This window comes from Anas platyrhynchos, chromosome 4 (assembly GCF_047663525.1).
Source record: "Anas platyrhynchos isolate ZD024472 breed Pekin duck chromosome 4, IASCAAS_PekinDuck_T2T, whole genome shotgun sequence".
Taxonomy (NCBI): domain Eukaryota; kingdom Metazoa; phylum Chordata; class Aves; order Anseriformes; family Anatidae; genus Anas; species Anas platyrhynchos.
Window position 1 is genome coordinate 78879513 of NC_092590.1, and position 23847 is coordinate 78903359.

The following is a 23847-nucleotide window of genomic DNA, read 5'->3' on the forward strand; positions in this document are numbered from 1 at the left end:
CTGGGCAGGAAAGGTAGCACTTCACTTGTATCTTTGTAAAAACAGAGTCAAATATCACATGGGCAATAAAGCAGCTCTTAATATGACTATACCTACCAAAGGTTTGCTACATGAAAGATTCCAGAGTTTCACAAATAAACCCATCAGTTTTGCAACCATCTGTTACCTGCACAGCCCACATTTAAAAATGCTCTTCTATTTAAAATAGGTAGCATGTTGCTGTTCTGTTCAATCTCTCAGCAAGTGAACTAAAACTGAATCAAAACTGGAGAAAAAGGTCCCCTCTACACATGCTTACTTGAAGCACTGTTAGAGAGTGGAATTAATGACCATATGTTGCAAAGAATAAGGACAGAGAGAGAACCAAAGAAATGAGCTAGAAACTAGGCGTGAGTCAAAGGACTACCAAGAGTGGATGGGGATGCCAAAAGCTGCAGGGTATGATTACCCATTTAGAAGAGTTCTGGAAAACACCTTAAATCTCAGAAACCACTCTATAACCGTACTTGTTGACCTACAAATTAACCTTCACTGGCCTTGTTGTGAGGTTCCCTGTATTACTATTTGAAGAGTTTGCTTTGGACCACCAGTGCAGACAGGACAGGCAGTGAAGCCTAGGACTCGTCTACAGCCATCCTCCCCCTGTGATGGGAAAATTTGTTGATCATCGTCTCCAAGGAGCATGTGATGAAGATGGAGTTGGGCTCCCAGGCCCCAGCGCTCACATCCCTGTGAATGTTATTAGCTTTGGCTCATTGACTTTGCATTCATGCCTTTCCAAGTCATCCTACCCACCTCTTCCTCCAGGGACAGCCCCACCCCAGCAATGGCTTTTACTGCTGCCTGGCCCAGCAAGTGACAGAGTAAGTGAGAATCCAGCCGGGAGGAAGTTGTGGAGCCGAAGACATCTCAACCAAAGCGGACACTGCTGACTCAAGACCTCTGCCAGCAGCCAAGGCTGAACACACTTACAGCGCTTCCTAGCCCAGCCCAAGGTACTGAGTAACCCAGAAGAAGAGTAAAAAATAAAAATAAAAAATGGGGGGGGAGGGAGTGGGTCAAGAATTACTCACTCCTCAGCATGAACAAATATAGATCATGCGTGATGTTCTGTGAGGTGCTGCTAGGAAGTTACTTCATGCTCCTGTCCTTGTAGTATCTTCCCTGCTCCCATCAACTGCAGATACTTCATAGACCTTGAGAAACATCCAGCCCTGAAATGGGGAATGGCACTGAGGAAACCACCTCTTGACACAGAAAGCAGAAACCCTTCAAGCCATGAGGAAGTGGGCAGCCAGTGGGAACAAGGAGTTCTCTCTCCTGTATGCCACCTCTTCTTGGAGTGTTTTGTACTTGTGGTATTCACCTCAACTAAATTCCAACCTCCATGTTCCTTACCCAAAATAAAATCACAACCCAGGCATGCTCCATCAGGACAGAACTATATCCCCAGGGTTGTTTGCCCCATCCTGAGGCAGATGACCAAGTCATTTGAGATGCATGTCCTTCAGAAGTATGGCTTGGTCTTCACCGATGGGAGTAGCCCATGCAACTGATTTATCCCAATCAATCTTACAAGTGATACTACCTCTCCCCTGCAAGCCCCATCACGCCAATATCCTTCAGAACACTGCGGAAATCCCAGATTATTACTTGTTTAGACTAGCCACGTCACCTACAAATATTTAATTTAGGTAGAAGGATGCAAGCTGGAACCTAGCACGAAGACTAAAATTTCACTCTTTACTGCATGAACGGCAATAGCTTTTAGAGCTAAGGAGATACTTCGACAATAGTTAAGGAAACATTAGATCAGTTATGCTTCTACAGTGTCTTTAGGACACAAAAACTAATGACATTTAAATAAGCTATGATTCAACATAATATATAACAAAATTAAAAGTCCTAAGTGCACAGGAAAAAAATGAAACACTTCATTCAAAAAGTTGCTTCCAACTTTTCTGAGATCAGAACTTAGAGAAATCAGCAATTTCAAGTAGTGTTTAAGATAGAATTAAACCTCCTGAGAAGACAGGCTGTGCATTAAAGTATTTCTGAGCAACTCTAGGATATATAAATCCAGAGAAAACATCAGCCTCAGCAACACTCCCTGGCAGAAAGGGCTCCCTGCCTTCAACTTGCCAAACCCTTGTCGTTAGCATTCTCACCGTTTCAGTTGCAGTAGGGTTGCATGTCCAACACAGACAAAGCTCAAAGGTCAAAGTGAAGTTGAAATGCATATATTCATATTCTTTGCCATTCCACAGAACATCTTCTAGGTTGTTTTTGCAGTAATGGTCTTCCAGTTGCATATTGTGAGCAACATGGACTTTTGCCATTAATGGGGTCTATGACACAACCCTACATGAAAATCTTCACTATTTTCTATTGTTACAGAACATTTAATTTATATTCGGCATGGTACACTCCTTATATCTTAGCTTTCATCTCTGCTGCTTAGTTGTCAGAATCCTACTTGCAGTGTGGAGATGTGCACATTCAAGTTCAGCTTTCAGCCTTCCTTCATATCAGTGCTGAGAGAATCTTTCAGGGTCTCTTTCAAATAGGTCAAATGCCCACAGATCCCTCAATACCTCTAGAACTGAGGAAAGATGAATCTTATCTTGCAAGTATGTTATTTAAGTCAGTCTGGAACAGATTAAGTCAACCTCCCTTCATTGAGTACAAGCTCATCAATGAGCAAATATGGCTTTGTTGCACTCCTGGACCTTCCCCAAACAACAGTCCAGTATAAGGATCACTTGCTCCAAAATATCCCTGTTTTTGATTTTGTGGGGGGAAAAGGATTGACTGATATTTACAAAACCAAACCAAGCCTATTTTTCCCATTCTGCTTTTCCACAGGCCCAATGCTTCTACTAAAATAAGCATCCTTACAATGCCCTGCTCTTCTGCTTTTGATCTTCGCTGGAGCCAGGAAACACCAAAAGAAGCCACAAAACAGGAGGTGGGGGGAAAGGAGAAGACTGAGCAAGAAAAGTTAATTGAACTTTTCTGAACCACAGAAAATGTTCATGGGATGACCTCATTTTATAGCTATATAATCTATGTGCCAGTCCCTCAATCATCTTTAAGGGCTGAAATACATCAACAATTTTGCTTGCTGTTTGGCAAAGAAGGGACAAGATCTCAAAGTAGGGGGAGCAAGATACCTTTCATGCATCCAGAATTGCAGAAGCTTCAAGGATCAAAACATCATCCAAGAGTCTTCCCCATCAAAAGATGGAGATGCAGAGCTCCTTTTGGCATTACCAGCACTCTCTATGAAGGGATACTTCCTTCTTACCAGAATCCAGGATTATTTTAAATGAGCTTTTTTCTACAGACAAATGAGATTAAAAGTCTCCCAGCTCCTCCATCCATTAGCTACCTTCTACATGTCCCACACTGAGCATGTCTTTTAAGTCTGGATCTACCCTCATACCAGGATTTAGCCAGTGCTGAGGTGCTTCAGAACACAGGTTTTGGTTCACACTCATTTTCAGCACCCAGTAGCCAAGTCCTCAAACATAACAGCATGCAACTTTCATCTCAGACATCTACGGAGCAGGCTGGACTTCTAGGGTTGTAGCATCCCTGTTATGATGCCAGCTGCCATGGCAAGCAAGATTTTTTACTAGTGCAGTAGGAAAGGCTACAGAAGGTGTAGTAACAGGTACCTCATTTGGGTGAAAGAGGCAACAGAGGAGCCACAACAAGCTCCAAAGGAGAACATAGGGAAATACAAAAGACCAGCTAAAGAAACCACTCCTGGAACTGTGTGGACTGAAGCATCAAGAGCTGGCCTGGGCAGAAATTCAACTAAACAGCCCAAATACTTCTCTCACTTCAGGAGCTGTAGATCTGGACCAATTGCATCCAGTTCCCACCTAGATCACACTAGGCTACCCCTAGTTTGGCACCGCATGGTCACTGGGTGCTGAATGAACCCACCACGCATATCCTGCAGCAGTGTTTGCTCAGAGCCTTCTTTGGCTTTCCATGATTTAAAAAAAAAGCCTCCTAAGGGGAACCCCAGCTGTGTATCTGCTCAATGACAGTTTGCTGTCTAATTCCTGAGCCTTGTTTCTTTCCTTGCCACTGAGAAAACAAAAAGAGAAAGAGGGAAGAGAAAAATGGGCCTTACAAGCCAGCAGCGGCAGCATGAAAAATGGAAGCGATCGTCATTGATTTTTCACAGTTGTTACTCAAAGGCCAGGATTACAAGTTCACAGGGAGGCCACTGGCAGTAACCCCAGTCTGCAGCTAATGTGTTCCATCCAGAAACTCCCTTGCAAAAGCCATCCAGTTCCTATGAATCTCAGTGATAAGTTGAAGCTACCCCAGCAGATAATGGAAAAAATATGTTCAAAATACAATGCACCTGTCCGATTACACAAAGGCATTACCAAAAGAAAAGGGATGTAAAATGTATGGGTGCATAACCACTTACTGGATCAAATCCTCAGACCCCATAGAGTTCTCTCTCTGACCTTGGCATCATTGGTCTTTCAGAAAAGAATTAGGGTCATTTCTGTTACGATTACTTCCCCACCAAGAGCAAAGAGATGCTGTCATTTGGAATGTAGGAGGAGCTGAGATGATGGCCGCTTGTTTTTTTCCCCCCTCCAGTGGATGGTGCTGAAATAAAAGTTTAGGTTTTGATTGCACTCATCACCCAAAAATGTGCTTGCTTTTTGTCAGAATTATCTCAAATATTTCCACCTGGAAAACACACAAAAAAAGCTTTCCTGGAAAGTCACAGAGAATAAATTTTCACCTATTGTCTGCAGTAACTCTGGTTTAAGAAAAAATCAGAGACCAAACAGACCTGTTGGACCGCCACATCCATCTTTCAGCTAATGAGGGTTCTTGCCTTTAATTATATTGCCCATTTTAGTATTAAAAGCTGCAGCCAATGTGGCTTACACACACACAGAGGACAATTCCAAGCCAAACAGATTTCACTGATGGCCTAAACAATCTTCTTCATCTCATCCCATTACTTCATCGTTATAACTTCATTAGTCCACGCTAAGCAATACATTACCCTCCACGGCGATGACATCTTCACTATTGTTAAACCATTATCATGTCCCAGCTTTAGCTGGGACCTCCTCTCCAGCCAACATTAATCACGGGCCCCAGATGATCCAGCGCAGGATGTTGTACTTCATATCTTTCCTCTTAAAGCGAGCCTCGCCAGCTCTTCAGTTATCTCTGCTTCTCTTAACTCTCTCCAACTCGTCCATGTGTTTCTGGGCACACGCTGAGCAGAAGTAAACACAGCACGTCCGATTCACTCAAGTATTCGCCCCATCCCAGGCCAAGGTAGCTTCAAGGTGCCAAACCCGCCCCAGGAAACCAAGGACCAGATGCAACATCTGGTGTCTCCAAACGAAGTCCCAGCTCCCTTCACCCAGCTTGGCTGCCCCAAAGCAGGGAGGCAGGGCACGTGCCCTGGCATCATGCAACAAGGCAGCTGGCCCAAAAACAGTGGCTTTCTGCTCAACTTTGTTGCCTCCTTGACTTAGCTACAGATAAGCTTTTTTCTTTGTTATATTTTGGTGGTGGAATGGTTGGGTGTTTTTTTCATTGTTGTTTTGTTGTAAGAGTTGTTTTTGTATTAAGAAATCCACTCACTCATTGCAAAGATAAAGGGATTTTAACTTTAATTTGTTTTTTCCCTTCCCATCTCTCACTTCCACCTGAAATAATTCTACTCTGTTCCAAAACAGTATTTTTCAGGATGTATTTAGCTCTCTCTAGAATTATTACCCAGCTCTATTCTTCTGAAGCTGTGGTTTTAGGCAACCTTGAAAACATTTAAATATGTAATTATAATAATTTACATTTCCCTCAACTACCCCCTAGACAGCAATTGCTAAACAATAGCCTTTTCCCTTTTGCCTACTATTCCACAGCCCCTATGTAAGAGTGAAGAGCAGTGTAATGTACAGTGTAAATCATAATATTTAACAGACTTCTGGACCACAAGTCTCGTCAAACATGCAGAAGTACATCATATTAATTACATATATCAACTATTGGCTATTAGATAGCATTTTATGTATATGTAACGTATACAAAGTGACCATTTTTTTTTTTTTTTATAGAACCACAAACAAGACTGAAAGCCAACTGCACTGACATTGAACTTGCCTGAAGAGCACTCTTGCATGCACAGCACTCTGATTGAAAACAAACAACATTACCAGTTAAGTGATCTCTTCCACAATAATTGCAATCAGGAAGAGGTTATGCCATATGCACATGCTTTGGCTGTGATGTCAAAAGGGAATCTGCTCTTGCGCTAATGTATACAGTGTAAAATAATACCAAATAATTGCTGTTGAAGTCTACAGATGACAAAAAAATGAATGAAAAGATATATTGCATTATGCCTCTGGAATCTCCACCTGAACTATTCAAGTAAATATCTATTGTCACTTAATTGCAGTTAAAAAAGTGTGTAGTACCTGTAGCTAATGCAACAAGTCCCACTGCCTTCTTACCCACAGCTCCGTTGTATCTGTGCCATTCTAAGTCACCCTTTCCATGCAGGCAGAAAACAAGGGAGTAGGTGAGATTAATACTAATGGGTTTGGAAGGGACTCCAACTGGCTCACGGCTGCCCCAAATCAGAATCCCCCAAATCAGAATCACACATGCTACACCCATGCTAGCACCCCAGCGATCAGGCCCCAAAGGACTCAGCTGGACTTGCTCCAGGAGCCTCTGGCAGGCAGGGAGCTGAACCTTGGTCTCAGAAAGACCTGTCTGCCCCAACCAGGGGCTGGCTTTCCTCTTACCGGGCTGAAATTCCAGGAACAAGGAAAGTAGGTCACATTCAGCGAGTACATTCCCAGAGAGTCTCAAATCCCGAGACATTCTTGGGGTCACAGACAATCTGGGCTCCCAGCATCAGCCATTGAGTATAAACAAGCCAGTACAAGAAGGAAGGTGGCACATCCTTTACGCATGGTAGCTGTGAGACCTAACCAGAGGCACTGTCACATTCTGGTGCCCCCATTTCAGAAAAGACACTGGGGAGAGGGAGGGAAAAAAAAAAAAAAGGAAAATTGGAAGCAGTTCAGGAAAGAGCTATAAGTACAGTTTGAGGTCTGGGAAACCTGCCATAAGTATCTCAAGCTAATAGCTTATCCAGGAGAAGGTTAAGAGGTGACTTGATCACAGCCCACAAGTACCTGCATAGAAAAGAGATTTTTGATAGGAGACAGCTCTTTAATCAGCCAGCTGATGACTGAATAATGAAATCCAAGAGTCAGAAGCCAAAAGGAGGCAAATTCAGCACTGAAATGAAATGGAAGTTTTCTGACAATGTGGGGAATTAACTGCTGAAACTATGCACCTCGAGACACCCCAGGCTTTTGGTTGCTTGGAGCTTTAAATCAGAGCAGCTACTTTTCAAAACTCTGGGTGGGATTCACATCACCTCTTTTTCTCTCTGCAGCTTGTAAGGAGTCCAAGTGTTTGGATTAACGACCAGAAAGGGGCATCTCCAGAGGTCAGTTTGCCCCCATTTTATGGGTGCCTATCAGGTTTTCTCCTCCTACAAGTTGCACCAGTTTTAAGGGTGGCAGGATATCAATTGGTCTTCAAGAGGCAATGGTCAGGTCGAGGTGTAGGTATGATTTCCTCCTCCAAGTTGCTGGTCTGCTGATCCAATCTCAAACATGAGGGCTTTAACACATCTGACTCTTGGGCCACAGCATTATCACATCGCTCATTTACCTGGGTTGGAGGCCACAGCTCCATAACTTCCCACCTTGCTCCCACGGCCCCTCAGTAAAGACACTGCAAAAGTGCTAAAGACCAGGAGAGGAGCATTTCCCAATTCTCCTGACACACACGTAAGTACAGGAGCACACCTTCCCTGCCCCAGCACAAAGGCAATCTGTGATATCTAAACCACTGCTGCTAGTTCTGGGAATTTCCACATGGTTTCCAGTCCAAGCTGCATTTACGGGAAAACTCCAGCAATGGTAGCATCCAGCTCCTCAAGGACTCACGAGCACACTCCAAGAAGGCGTCGGGGGAGAGCAGGAGTCTCAGTAGTTCGGATCATTTCCAAGCAAGGGCTGAAGCTTGGATGCAGTCAGTAGCTTAATGAACAGCGTCAGCATCCCCTGAGTCAAACCAGCATCCATCTACCGTAGCCGACAGCTCTGCACAGTGGCTGGGATGTCTGGAGGATTCATTCCTTTAATTAGTGTTTGAGAGACACTCAAACGCTACAGCACCAAGGGCTGTAACAACAGACATATGAACGCTTGGGAATGTCAGTAAATGGTATCGAGAGAACGAAACCCTGCCCTTTCTCACTGCGGTTCTGGCTTTGCAAATTTATCCACAGCAAGAGAGAGTCTCTGCAGGCAGTTCCATTTGCCTGAGCCTGGGGTTGTTACAAACCAAAATGCAAAGAGACTATAAACTTGACTCCCTTTCATCTCCCTCACCCCAAATAAATCTTGGCCATTTACATTTAGTAGCCAGTGAGCTATTAGGAGACAGTAGACTTTCCAGGGCATGTTTCTGAAATGCTACAGCAGACAGAGCAATTGTTGCTCAGGGACTCCTTTTACAGTTTCCATAGAAAATACAGGCTGTGAGGGTTTGTGGGCTTTTTTTTGAGGAGTTTTTTTAGCCGATTTCCAGTCTCATGCCTGGTCAGAGCTGCCTCCAACATCTCTCCTTCTTTAAGTGGGCAATAATTTTAAGATGACAGAAGCTCACTGCTTGCTCAGATCTACCTCATTCTCTGAAGTTCCATCTAAACTGCCTGATCTGGCAGCAGCTCCCTGCTTTGGAGCAGGCCACACGTCCTGCCCTTATCTCAACTCCCCAGCAGGGCAGAAGCTGAGCACTTGCACCTCTCCCCACTCACTCATTTACACCCCAGCATCTATGCGGGCAATGAGGGGTGGGAGGGAGCTGCCACATCCTGCAGCTACCTCCGATCAGCCTGTCTGGGGGATTTCTGCAGTACAAACCCACCAGGTCCTGTCCACAGAGCCTTGGAAAAGCAGCAGAATAGAGTGGAACTGGAGGACCATACAAGGTTAAAGCAGCCCATGTAAGAAACAGCTCCCTAGGACTTTGGGAGAGCCAACTAAACTGGCTTGGAGGCCTCAGGGTGCTTAATGAAGCAATAGTCTTAAACACTATCTTGCAAGGTGGCCAAATGACTCAGTTTCCTGTGATTTCTCATGTCCATTAGATACAGAGCCCAGTTTTCCTGCTGCATGTTCATTCTTTAGGCTAAGGAGATGGGATTAAGCCATTCCTCAAACATGCTTGAAACCCAAACACTCCTGGACTCTGGAAAATTAAAAATTTGTCTCCAAGTTAAGGTGCTGGACCCCAACCCACTTACAACGTTAATAATCCACTGAAGAGCTGGTGCTTGGAGCTTTGCTCCCAGGGCAAAGGCCAGCTCAAGACAGTGACTCAACTGACCTTTTCGGGTGCTGGACCAGACCCTGCCTTCTGTCATGCAGGAAGAATTGCTGTCTCACTTCAGCGCAGTAGGTGCCAGCACCAGGCAGGAACAGCCTTTGGTTTTGTCATGATCCTGCTGGCGTTGAGCAGAGCCAGCCGGTGCTGTTATTTTCTGCAGATCTCTGATTTCTCAGTTCACAAGCAAATCTGAGAAACTGGAAAAGAGATTTGCTTCAGATCAGAACAAAACAGAAATATTTAAAAATTTTCAGCAAACCAAAGAGCCATAAAAGTGTCACTATAGGGCTGAGCACAGCCCATCACCAGACTCAAAATGAAATGTCTTGTTTCCTCCTTGAGTTTATTAAAGGCTTTTATTAAAAATAAAAATGAACATAAATTTTGAAAACATAACTTCACTTCCAATCCAAAGTTTTGGGTTGAAAAGATTGAAATGAGCTCTTCAGACCTCCCCCCAATGGTATTTAAAGGGTTGGATATTTCCATCTGAACAATTTGTCCAAAATCAACACAAATTCCAGAAATGCTTCCTTTGAACCCACTGCACACTTTTCAGTGAAGAACAAAGCTGCAGCTGAGAAGTCCTGCTCGTGTCCAGCTGGGAGGCTGCTGGTGAGGGAGGTTGCTCAGTTTCTGCCACTGACATGACAGAAGAAGATGTCGTGTGAGTGCTCCCTGACCTTCAGCAAGCAAGCAGCCAAAACTAACTTGTCGCTGGGGGTAGGTTTGAGCTTGCACATTACTGTGCTGCCTATCTGAAGCAAGCTGGGAACCATCCTCATGAGTTAGTTTGCAAGCAAGGCTGTGAGTGCCTTAAGATCTAGGAAAAGGGAGTACCTAGGGTTGGTACCACCTCTGTTGGGCACAGTGGGAGCAAACAGGTTTACATCCTACCATTCCTGATTGTTACTGTAAGGTACATGCCACCATTTCTGATGGAGCTGATCCATCCTTCCATCAGCTTTGTACCCAGCTCCATCCTATTCACCACTGTATTTCAAACAGCCACCCTATTCACTAACAGGAGCTTTCAGGATGAAAGCTGGGGAGTCACCACACATCTAGATATCCTGCTGTTGAAGATGGAGGTGCGAACTCCAGGGCCTTTCTCCATACAATCAGCAGCAGGGGCAGAAGACAGTTGTCCCAGGTGCTGGCTGAAGGCTCTCAGACAACAAAATACTATTGGTTATTTCACTATCTTCAGCTATTTTACTGTCAATGTAATTTCCATGTACCAGATGCACCCCTTCCATTTAAGATCTTAGCAAAGCTAAGGCTTCCACAATAGTGAAAGAAAGCAACACAAAGATTGTTTTATCAGCTTAAAATTTTCTGACAACAGCAAACTCTAGTGAAAAGAATCTCAACTGCCTACTACTTCAGATGGATTTCACAGATTGGAATTCAGCCCAAATCTTCAGGTTTCTGAACCTTTAATTAGTATTGTGTCAAAAAAGCTGTGGAAGGCAGTTGCATTTATGTAATTATCCACCAACATACCACACAACTATCGGTCCCATCAGGCAGAGCTACAGCAGGGGGAGTGAAATTGCACAAGTAACACAGCACCACTGCTGCCACAAAAGGAAAACTTCTGCTAGACTCATCTCCAGCCACCTTGATTCTCCTGAAGGTATCGCATTACACTGGCACAGGGAACAAGGTAAAAATTCCCAATCCTACACCCCCAACAAAGCAGAGAGAGTTAATGGGACTTGTGCTCCAAAGTCAGATAGGGACATTTAACATCTCTCCTTCTGCCTGGGGGGAATGTCTTACAAAGCTAGACCTGGAACAAGACGCTAAACCTAAGAAACACTATGTTGTTGTGTGCTTTTTTTTCTTTAAACAAATCCTTTGCAGCAGGATATTGTGAAATCCAGACAGGGGCCACTGTTAAAATGAAATGCCACGAGCACAAAGGATAGCGCTTACAGCAGAAAGCCCAAGCAACTCCATGCATTCTCATACACTATCTATACACACACATTTTATAATTTTTAAACTGCTCTGATTCTCTGCCAGCTGCTGTAAATTTCACCTGGAGAAGGGGATCAAGTCCAGGCCTCATTAGGTTTTTATATTCTTTCTGATTGCTTTTGCAGGCCTCCAAGCCTGTCTCCAAGGGACCCCAGGGTTCAAAGATCAAATAAATTGTCTGGCAGATTTATCAGGTCTCATGGTAGGTAGCCATGTAGTAAACTTCCTCTGCTTTCCTCCCCTCCCCCTCAGCTTAACAGCAGAAAATAAAAGGGACACTAGGAGAAGATGGCATCGCCTTGCCTACTTTGTCACCTCTGGATTTAAGAAACCAAGTCCATTGCTTTCTGTGCAGTCTCCACTGGCAGAAAGCAGAAGTAGCACAGGAGGAAAGCCAGCAATGGCTGCACAGTTGAACAAGCCAGAAATAAAGCTGTTAGCTTGAGCATCGGCAAAAACATAAGGCATCTGCAAAGCCACCACACGCTATCTTTTCACAGAGCTTTCCTCTGGAAAATACCCCAGAGTATTTCTGCAAAGGCTGCTTGCAAGCAAGGTGCGAACCAGCCCTGCCAGATGCCTGCAGGCAGCTCTGATCCCACAGATCATTAGCTCAGAGAACTGCTTTTACCCTTGTTACACAGCTTCCAGTCCCGTGCTGGTGTGCAGCTGGACAGGAGAACAGGCAAAAGGGCCTCATGGCTGCCTCCAAAAGACCGTGTACATGCAGGGCTTGGGCTCGCCCCCAAAACTGTCCCTCCCTGCAGCTCTCCTGTAGTTAAGGCAGAGGAGCAAGCAGCTTTCTTTACTCTCAATTTTCAGTGACTAGTTGAAATCAAGAACAGACAGAAAGCCTCTCGGGCTCTTTTCAAAGAAATTCAAAAGTTTTAGGCCTAAAATGAAAGCCCACAGCAGCCATTTCCACTGCTGGGGGGAGGTACCACCAGACAGGCCTCATGGGGAGGAGCAGGCCTGAGCTGGGAGGTCAGCCATTAAGTGCAGGGCAAGGCAGGGCTGCAGCTCTTGGGCAAGCACAAAAAAAGGTTTTGTAGGAGCTGAAATGTGGTTGCAGGTGTGATGGGCTGAGGACAGGGAAGCAGCAAGTCCTGTAGAAGGTGGCTATAAAACACGTGAAGGAAACTGGAAGGAAAAGAAAAGAGTTAAGCCTGAAAAAAAAAAAAAAAAAAGCACAGGAGTCCAGTGGGTTTTTCTTTCTTCCTCTTTTTTCATTACTTGAAACGTGGATGGCCATGCCAGAATAGGCAAGAGAAATGGTGTTTGGATGTTATGAAACAGTGTAGAGGGTGCTGATCAGGAATACAACCCCTTTCTTATAAGGCCTGATATACAGCCAAGGATAAGGATTTATGGCTCATTATGGAAGAAGAGCCTCACTGCCCACCCAGGTCCAATGGATACACAGCTATCCTGCCATGAGATTTTGGGTGTCAAAAAAGTTACCAGTACCTTTCTGTCCCCCTTTCTACCTAATAGCATCTTCTGCCAGCCAACCTGAGGTAGTCTACATAAAGCCTCAGCACTGTCCCGACTCTGTTCATCCTAATACAGGGTGAGCATCACCCCTTGACATCAGGCATGGAAACGCATATCAAGAGACATGATTTTTGGTCCAGGAAGAGAACAGCTCCAGTATTTAACACAAGGGTAAGCAGGCTGTAAGAGCAGACGAAAGCCCCTCAGAACAGAGCCACAACCCAGAGCAGCTGACAAGAGCCAAGGAAGTGCTTTCCTCTGGCATCAAGCTTTGACCTGCTGGTGTCATGGTTTCCAGAATTATTGCTGCAGTCCTGGAAAGTGGAGAATGGCCAGAACCCAGGCTAGAGACAGTCTTCTGCCAGCAGAAGTCTACAGGCAGAAAATGCATCCCAAGCATTTTATTCAGGTAGTGAGGGAGGGCCTTGCTTTACCACAGGCCAGACTGATAGCTCTCATGACTTGTTAACTCACAAGACAAGCCAGGAAAGAAAACCTCTCACACAGACTGAGCCAGCAGCAGAAACGATCTGGAAACATGCAGAAATACAGGAGTGGGCAAGACAAGCTGCCCATAGTGTGTCACAGGAGAAGGGCTCCACCCAAGAGGGGAGAAACAGAGCAGGACATTTAAACATTAATTGAACCTCCCAAATCTTGGTGGCACTGGGACCATTGCTAGTCAGCTCTCTAACAGACTTTCCTTTTATTCTTTTTTCCAGGGCAGAAGGGACTCAAGGGGCCACCAAGTCATCATTTGTCCCCACACCCTCACCCCACCCCATTTAACAATGATTGAAGCAAGCTGGAGAACAGCCCATAAAAATGGGAACTCCCCAAACCCCTTTGGGGCTTGCTCAAAGTTACAAGTGACTCCCTAGGGTTGGCTCTGTCCCCAGTCCCCTGTGCACACCAACAGGACAGAGTTGTGTCTGCACAGTAGAGTAGATGGAGACAACCTAGCAGGAATTGGAAGTCAAGGGATAACTTGGTCCTTAGCAAGCATATGCAGAAGGCATCACTCAAAGAAGGTCCCTCCTCAAGGCTGTGTCCCACTTGATGCAGATAGTTCAAAGTTCAATGCCACATCTAGGGGCCTGGCATCCATCCGTTCAGCACCCTGCAACTAAAGAGTCCCCGTAAAACCACTATGGTCACCCCACAACCACCAGGCCATGGAGGTTGTGCCAATTTTGGCCTCAACACTGCATAAAGGAGAAGTCTACAGTCAGATGGAGCCAGCTGGACTAAGTTTTGTCTTCTGCTAAGCTCTCAGATGGTAATGCTGAGCCCAGTTAATCAACTGTAGCATTCCACCCCGGAGTTGGCTGCTCTAAAGGGAAGAGGGAAATGATTTCTATATATAGGTTGGTAAGTGCTCTGGGAATGAAAGATGCTTTATAAAAAGTCCTCCTCCTCCTTAACATACAGCATCAGCTGTGCTTTTCAGAAGTGGTTTTATTTTTTTTCTTCAAATGATTTTTCCATGCACCAGCTGATCTGGAGTTATCTAAATGAATTTCCACAGGCATAAAGCTTAATCTGCTCTCATTGCAGACTTCCATATATTTTTAATATGTCAAGCAGTGGAAATTTCTCAGACCGAGTCAAGGGAGCTGTGAGGTTTACTGCTCTGGAAGATCAGAAATAGCTTATCCATCTAACAGACTTACATATAATAGAAATGCATAAGAGGCATTTGAAATGGGATTTTTAAAAACAAATAGGAGGTATAGACCAGACAGTCACCTAGATGAAGCTTCATAATTGTGTCCATGCAAAATTGGGATTACAGCAGGCAGAACATTTTCCATTAAATTTTTTAGTATTTTTCTCCCCTACTAAAAATAGCATTTGGAATAAAAAGCTAACCTGTTGTGATGAAGACAAAACGTAAGTACTGAAATGAAGACTTCATTTTCCAGGAAAGCAGGCCATCTTTTATCCTTTCCATTCACATTTTATATCCGTGCTCGCTCAATTTCCTCGCAGTACCTCTTGCGTTAAATGTTGCACACAGGCCTGGCAAAGCAGCAGCTCCTGCCTCAACAGGCTTTGGGAAGGAGGCTCAGAGAAAGATTACACTACATACAAGGCACACAAAAATAGTGTGTTTCTTCCAAGCAATCCTGTCCGCCATGGATCAGGGATATCAGACCCAACATTAAGACCCAGGATTTCCCCAGGTGGCATCCCCACACCGAGACCATCCAAATAAGATCATTGAATAAGAGCATAGAGACGATGCAATATCTTACAAATTAAAACAGACCATCACACTCACCTCTCATCTCCTTTCCTGAGGAACATGAGGATGCAGACTAATGCCTTATGAGATGAGTGGACAGTGCAGTCCCAGAACCTGTCCATGTGCTGCAGACAGCCTTGGGCATGCAGCACTTTGGATGTCCTCTCTTTCCCAGGACCAGGCCCTACCAGCAGCAAGAAGTGCTACTCTCCAAAAAAGCCAAGTTTGCAATCATCAAGAAGTCTCATGACAAAGCTCCTATGTTGACAGAGCTCATTTTCTCCTACTTAGAGTGGCTCCAGTTTGGGTGGTGGAATAATTCAGCAGACAATCATTGCACAAATAAACCCACAGTCTGCTGTAACGAAAAGGGCCCTGATATGCACCTTTGCCTCTTTTCAACTCTGTTAACCCCCTCCATGGGGACCTCTACCACTGCACCAGGGTGCTACAGCCTCCTGCAGCTCCTCTGTGGTAGGACAGGTCATGGTGAATTCAGGAGACTGGTGAAAACCAATCAACTCGACAGGCTTGTAAAGTTTCAAACAGTTACTCTTATTTTACTTAAAAAAAAAAAAAAAAAAGGATAAGAACAATAAATCCCTTCTTTTAATGGAGCTTCTAGAACATAAGATCCACCTTGTCTAGCCATTGCCATCTCCTGTATGTCTCCACTTCAGGTTGGAGCTCCAATTATTTCTTGGAAAGAAGTGCCTCCAGAGTGAGACTCATCTCATGAAGTATCCCACCCTAAATCCTTTGGAACATCTTTTCCATATGAAATCCTAGAGAAATGGTCTAATTGACCCAAAAATTATTAGGGAGGGTGACAGAAAGGCGCTGTAATTTCATTAGCCTCATTGCCTGAGGAAACGAGGCTAAGAAAATCCACTACAGAAAACAGAAGGGTGGAGTTTCTCTTCCACTGCCCAGGCCAATTTCAACACATAGAAATCCCACCCATGCTCTTTTGCTCACTCTGAAAGCCTGCAGTACGCCTGCTGCCTCTCCAGGAAGGGAAATGGGTGGAAAAATTACATCAGGGCTCAGTTTCTCCCCACACACACCCCTTACCCTCTTATTTAAAGACACTTAATGCTAGAAAGTGGAAGCAGCAGCCAGCCTCGTGGTTGCAGACACCAAGGGGATGACAGCAGAGGAGCTCCATCCAGACAACACTCAGTTAGTTGGCCTACCATAATGAGAGTTATTGTCCCTAAAATCACCCATGCTGTTTCAAACTCACTTGACACCTCCTGTTCCAGCAACCTCCCACATCAGGAAGGTCTGTGGCATGGACGGGACATCACTTCTTCCCTACTTCCAAGAGCTAAACCAACCTGATGGGAGTGGAAAAAAAAAAATCTCCCATGTCAATCCAAGTCATGTACTTCCAGAAGCATTTTATGGGTTTTGCTTACACCTCTGCTGCTCCTGTGTCCTTATTCCTTTGTAACAGTGTGTAGTAGTGCTTAATCTCTGAAGAGCAAAAGGTTTGACTTCACTTGCCTTTTGCCATGAAGACTCCCTTCTGGTATCTTCCAAAGTTTCCAAATTTATATCTGACATTCATCCTATTCCAACACAGGACACACACCCCAACTTGTCCAAACACCCTGGCAAGGTTCCCTACACTGACCAGCTCCACAACATCAAGGACCCAGCTGTCCTTACACAGGCTTACCTGCTTCTTGTTGTGCCTTTAACAAGGGTCCCCCAAGACAAGGAAGGACCACATAGGATCCAGCCTGTTACCCCACAATCTTGCAATCAGTACAGGATCATCCTTGGGCAGACTACAGGGTGAGAGAAAATACAGTCAGAGTCCAGCCTGGTGTTTGGCAGACCCAGAGGCTGCTCAATTCCCTGCTCTTGGCTATTTAAGGACCATTTTTCAAGACAAGGTTTGATTCCTAAGGACAGCCCACAGGAGCCAGGCACCCCCACATACAGATGCTCTGCAAAGCCTCTCATGTACTGCAAACACTTTGGTATCAGGGCTGCCCTGAAAAAACAAACAAAAAAAAAAACAAATAAAGCCCATGTTAAAGGCAGGGCCAAATTCAGCTCAAGGAAGGAAGTTCCTTCTACAACTTCCCTGAAGACATTATAATATATCAGATTTGTCCTCGTCATTAGGACATTCCCCAAGCAACATTTCCTTTTGCAAGTCTTTTCACCGCTCTCCTCATTTTTGAGCTCCCAGCCTAATGAATTCCTGTCTGCTAAAGCTTCCCTCGTCTGTCTGCTGTTCTCCCAGGCATAGAGGCTGGTGGGCATTTACCTCCACCGCTCACAAACATGCAAGCAGGCCTGCTAACAAATTAGCTTTCCATCTTCCCCCCAGCCCAGTGATCAGAAGAAAAAATGTTTTCTGCATCAGCCACTTGAAAGACTACAGATCACCTACAAGTATTTTTATTGAGGGAGTTTTGTTCTTGTTCCGAATTGTAAATACTTTATGTCTTCCAGGTGCTGGCTACTCGGCTGTCGATACAGTGTGCTTTAGCAGCACGCACAGCTGCAACATGCAGGTGTGTGCAACTGGCAGCCAGAATGAAGCTAAACAGCTGTTGGACTGGGAGGAACTGGAAGTCATTTTCAGTCCTAATGAAGATGGTTTCTTATTAAACGTGAAGCCATGACATAAAGTTCTACAGGCCTGGGGCAAATTTGCATCTAGAAGCAATTCCTTTGCAAACTGTTTTGGAGGATTAAATGTTGGAAGACAAGTGATTGCGGGTAGAAAAGCAACAAAAACCAGGACTGGAGAGGCACTGCACAGCAAGGGGACAGCAGCTTCCAGGCACAAGACTTGATGCAAAGCTGCTCCATAAGCTGTGAAGGATCAGGAGGTGTTAGCAAGCCCAGTGCAAGACACCAGGCAGCATAAGATCAGCACAGACAAGAAATCAGGGTGAAGAAGGCTTCAGACCACATCCACCCGAAGTTTTGAGAATCCCAGAGATGCAGAAGCATTCACCTGGTTTGGAAGAGGCCAGACACTAATCCACGTAGAAGCAAAGGATGATCAAACATCCACCTGAATAATTCCACCTCTCATATACTTTGTGATCTCTGACTAGTGGCTCAAATGCAGAGTTATTACTGAGTGTACCTTTAAGATAAGAAAAGTTCTATTAACCTAGAAGAGAGTGTGCCCCAGTCCACTGATGCATCCTGAATTCACAGCACCCAAGGACACAAACCTCCACTGGTAAACAGGCCCATCCTCAGACTGACTTCATCCATCTCTGAACAAAGCCTTTTCAGAAGAGCAAAGAAGGCAACCATAACTTTGGCTCAAATCCTAGGTTCCTGCTCCTGATCTCTTGAATTGATCAAATATTGTAGAAGCGAGGGGGCTCCAAACAGGCATTTGAATTTTAATGGCAGGAAGTTTACACTGGCTCTGTCTCTGCATTTCACACATATCCCCTTTGAAATTATCTGGTGAGCATGTTGACAGCAGCCATGAATTTTAAGCAAATGTTTATAACTTAGTATTTGTCCTCTGGGATTTGAACCAGTGCATCTTCTGGCTAAGCCTTGGTTTGGGTTCAACTGAGACTGAAACATATCCCTTCCAGTTAAAAGTTCACAAAATGCTTTAAATAACTGTTCATCCTGGCTCAGGGTGAGGAGAAAAGCAGTGCATTTCCCCCTCTCCTTTCAGGATCAACTCAACCCTGTTTTTATCCTTTTAAGTCGTGACTATGGGAGCCCCTGGAGATGATACCACACAAATAGGTCCAAAGAGATCACTCCAAGATGCTTATCAGAATAACAGAGAAATAGACAGATAATGAAATATGAGGACCAAATCACCACCTGATCTAAGTCAATGCTGCCTTACAGGCTTCAGGGATTCTGCACAACTACCCATCAGCAACATAACATCCCTTGTTGGGTTTCCAGCAAGGAACAAGTGCCCCACCAGTCTCCTTTTAAGCACGCAGTCATACAGCCCAGCTGGGCTCACAGCCACTTGCTTCCCCCTTGGGTTCTTTTCTCTCCTCCAACTTAGCTCTAAGGTAAGCCAAGCAACAGGGCTAGCACGTGGTGGGGATGCAGCAGAGATCAGTCAGATACATCAGGCCAGAAAGGAGGATGTGTAACAGGTGGCAGCAGACTCAGAAGCACTTAATCTGACTCTAAAATTCCTTGCAAATGAGTGAAAAATCTCAGGTGCCTAGATCTCCTCAGCAGGTAGTAAACATCTCTTACACAGCATCTTGTGTTGTCTTAAACCACGTGTGATTTACGTAATTAAATCATTATCCATTAAATCATATATGGTATATTTCAAGAATGGCTCAGACCAGCTTTCCCACTACCCCCAAACATTCACAGGACCAGATTCACTTTAGGTTGGTTTCCCAGTCCAGTTCAACACTCAGTGTCAGAAGTTTGTGCCATTAAAAAGGAATGAGCAGTCAGGGCAGGCAGGATTGCTTCTTTTGGCAGTGGCTCTTGCTTAATCACTATGTTAAATTATAGCTCAGCTTCTTCGTTTTTTTGTAATAAAAATGAACCAGTTCAACTTGCTTGTAGAATTTTGATTATAGGAAAGCTAGCAGTGAGCTCGCTTGCTGCCCAGAACAGAGAAACAAGCCATTTTTCAACTAGACTATTTGCTGAATACATCTTTGAAGAACTGATTCATTCCCTAAAAAAAAAAAAAAAAAAAAAAAAAAAAAAAAAAAAAACTCATTGCCTATGGGCAACTAGCAGATTAGTTTTGCTGTGCATCTTTCTTAATCCTCAAATTCATACGTAAAGAATGCTTAGGCCATTCCTAGCAAAACTGGAATGAGATCTGTATATCAAGGAAAACTTTAATCACTTTCCAATAAATATCTTTTTTGCTTTTGAAAGGGAAATTACCTCTAAGAGAAGTCCAATCTGTTCATTTTAAGAACGTGTGAAAACAAACTCTTGGCCTTAATCTTTAAATTTCCTGAATTTTAGCACTTTTTGCAGTGCTCTTAATTAAAAGTGGTTGGGTTTATGTATATACATCACAGCAATAAACCAAGCCTTCGGTGCCTCCTTAGTAGTGGAAAATGGGCTGTGGAGGAGAAGGAACATCTGCAGCCCCTGGAGTCATCCAAGGCCTGGCTGCAGATGGCTATTAAGATGTGACCCTCAAGAACCAGGGAACAGGTTAGCTCCTAAAATTTCCCTTTTAATGTCAGGCAGGTTTGGACCATCTGAAGACAGAGGAGCTGTTCTCTCATTCTTCCCCTCCCTCCCTGTGATGGTTTCCACCAGCTCTACAATAGGTGGAGCATGCACATACTGCTCCATGCATCAACCCCCCAACGAGTGCATGGCTAAAAGTCTGGCTTTCCTGCTTTGCAGTATGTTATGTTCTGCCTTGAGAGTGTTTTACTGCAGCCTACTGGCTGATTTTCCAACTGTTTTCTCAACCACAGATCTGGATTTTCACTATTTTTTTCAGGCTACGGTTATATTTTCCATTAGAAGCATTGACTAAAAAATAAACTGATGTTTTGATCCAACTACCCACCAGTGTTGGCTGGTGAGCACTTTTCTTTGCCAATCACTTTAGTAGTGTGTCCACCTCCCAAAGTTCATCATGTGCAGAAATTTCCCAAAAAAGAAAAAATCCTGTCATGAGAAGGGCGTGTTTTTTTCTTGGAAGAAATCTAATCTGGGAAGACAGCATGTAGATAGGTGGGACCACAGAAAATGCCTGGCAAGGGTAAGTTGCAGCAGATGGCCAAGAAGCAAGGTAGCTACCTCTTACCTTGTACTTCCAGCACAAGATCCAACTCCAAGCATGCAGTTGTGTACACCTACAGATAATTTCCACCCTGCGTTGCCATGAAAATTATGGAATATCTAACCTGTAGTCAGGACTCTGCAGCATTAGCTTAAAATAAAATCCCCATTTCTCTGGCACTTTCAAACTTACATTATTGCAGCCCTCAGAAGCAGATATTCTCCACCTTGTGCATCAAGTCATTACTGAACTTTAACATGCAAACGGGAGGGAAGGTCATAACCACAAGCTTTCTTGGGGCAGGGGCTATTTCTTCACCACACACCTGAATATCACCAGCACAGGGACTCTGATTCCCAGTTTCATGTTTGGGATGTGGGCTACAACAGCACTAATGTTCAAAGTTAGGAAAAAAACAATTCTCCCCCTGATTTGTGGCTGCCAGGCAGCACACACTTGCCTCATACATGAAACAGGATCATGACAGCATAGCCACACTGTCTTACTTGTGTCAGGGCAGCTTGAAAAAATAAGTTCCAAGTGCATCCTTTGCCAAGTACGCAGAGCCAACATAAAGACCAGCCCTGAATTGTTTGAGCACACTATATATATAGGAAGACAAAGTGTTTCATTTTGTCACATTCAAATAAAATGTTTAGGCAGATTTTTTCCTTCTACTCAACCTAATGAAGGAAAGTCTTTCAAAAAGCCTTTTTGCATTTGATAATGGGAAGAGGTGAGTGGGTAAAGCAATTCTTCAGTGGAGTTAAGACTTGCAGTGCAGGTCAGCTTTAAAAGGTACTTCATATTTCTTCTTGTTCCTCGCTAGGCCAAAAAAATAAATTCAGCCATTTGCACCGTTATCCTGGCAGGTCATTGTTTCTGATAATGGAGTGCCCTGGCAGTTACTTACATTTTGAACAGTATTTTAACAATGGACTGAGAGCAGTTATAGACCTCAAAAGTATGTTTCTAATATTCATTCTCTTCATTTAGGATAATAACCTTAATAAATTTGAACTGAATGTAATAGAGAAATTATTTCATTTTATTAAGTTACTCACTGATGGCTCCAACATATTTCTTCTAGGATTCAGCTAGTCAATAGAGTAGCTAGCTTTGACCTAAGGCAGCAATCTAAATTCAACCTTTCTCCAGACATCTTAAACGAAGTCAGAAAGCTTTTACCCAAAAGCCGCACTGGGAACCTCACCAAATTGCCTTCAGTGCTTAGAAAGCTGAGTCTACTGAGACTATGGGATGCAGCACAAATCTTAAGGTAATATCTGTCTTCACGTAAGAGCTACAGGACATCTGACCATTCCCACACAGGAGGGAACTTCATCTGCAGCTGACCATTTCTACACACATCATCCCCACAGAGCCTGCACAAAGTTTTCACAGAATTTCTAGGTTGGAAGAGACCTCAAGATCATCGAGTCCAATCTTTTTTTTTTTTTGTTGATGTATTTAAGGAGCTGGGTGCTGATGACATTAAAGGCATCACTCAGGTTAAACCTCTCCCATCACCTCCCATTGTCAGAGTTTGGTCAAGATCCCACAGACTCACACAAGCAGAGGGACAACTCACACTGCCAAGGCATGGTGAGATGGCAAGGAGCAATGCACCAGCCACGACCAGGCTCACACCCCCTGCAGGAACAGTGCTACAGCAAGGAGAAGGAAGGGAGACAAACAATAAAAGGAGAAGACTACCAAGGAAATAGCATCACAGCAGTTGTAAATAATGCAGAATCCAGAGAATAGTGATTGACAAAGAGAGGGGGCTTGCAAGTAGAGGAAAAAAAGAACTATGACTATTTATCCAAGAGCACAGGAGCCAGCGATGTACAACAGGGCAGCTAGGTCCTCTTGCTACCACAAGCCAATATTTATCACCATATAGCTGCAATCTCTATTAGAGAAGAGAATCAGGGTAAGACCCAACCCCAAGCACCCAGAAAGTTGATACTCACACAGGCAGCCACCATAAACATCTTCTCCCCAGAAAACATTAAAAATACCTTCTTGTTACGCCTTTACACAGCCACCAATGCTTAAAATGCCTTCAGCACTTCATCACCCAGAGAACCAAAGTGATCTGGCCAGAAGAAAAGGCTCCCACCAGTCTTCCTAAGACTCACCAAAGCTTCCCCTCATGTCCCAACCTTCTTTATAAGCTACACCCACCAGCTGTACCTTATGCAGCGTGGCTCTCCCATTTCCCATCACCTGTAGGAGCATTTGGAGCTCATTGAGGTCAGCTGTTGAGGAGGTTTCATCTCTTCTATGCTGTCATCTCTTCTACGCTATATGCTGATTGTTCTGCTCTTCCCCTTTGTTTGTATTTTGTTTATGTTTAAATATTTTAATATTTGAAATGTTTGCTATTTAGCTGACGCCAGACTTTTCTCAAAGTCTTCCTCTTCATTCGAATACACTTTTCAGACTTTTTTCACTTATTTTCACTCAAGATCAAAACAAAAAGTTAAAATATTAAGTATCCTTCTGTGATGATGTTGAAGGGGAGATGTATTTTGCTCCAAGGATTGTGTTTGCTAAGGTGAAGGAAGTTTCTGGAATGAGAAAGACCCTGAAGAACTTTTGGGAGGGTTGGAGCAGGGGGAGGGGGTGAGGAATAGGAAGAACCATAAACTACAATAAATGCTGTTTTTCAACACAGTGCACTAAAAATGCTTCGCTTTTAATTTTTGAGTGACCTCTTTAGGAAATAAAAGAAAAAATAATTTGATAGTGGTATTAGATGACAGTATTTAATGTTAAAGTCACCTCTACCTTCATTTCTTCTGAACTACTACTGCCTGGTTACTGGCATCAGCAGAGCAGGATGATATTTAAAGGGCAGAGAGCAGTGGGTTGGTAGGGACAC

The 23847-nt window shown here is 44.1% G+C and overlaps 1 long non-coding RNA gene across 3 annotated transcripts; it reads right to left on the reverse strand.

The window, feature by feature from the left end:
- Nucleotides 1–4853: 4853 nt before the first annotated feature.
- LOC106019730 (uncharacterized) lies at nucleotides 4854–23096 on the reverse strand. Of its 3 annotated transcripts, XR_011809309.1 has the most exons (4): nucleotides 22982–23096; nucleotides 9481–9677; nucleotides 6813–8209; nucleotides 4854–5269 (listed from the first exon to the last, which is right to left on the reverse strand). It is a non-coding gene; the product is annotated as an uncharacterized lncRNA (long non-coding RNA). The 3 variants fall into 3 exon arrangements; XR_011809310.1 differs by lacking the exon at nucleotides 6813–8209; XR_001194780.5 differs by lacking the exon at nucleotides 4854–5269 and having other exon boundaries at nucleotides 5656–8209.
- Nucleotides 23097–23847: the final 751 nt, after the last annotated feature.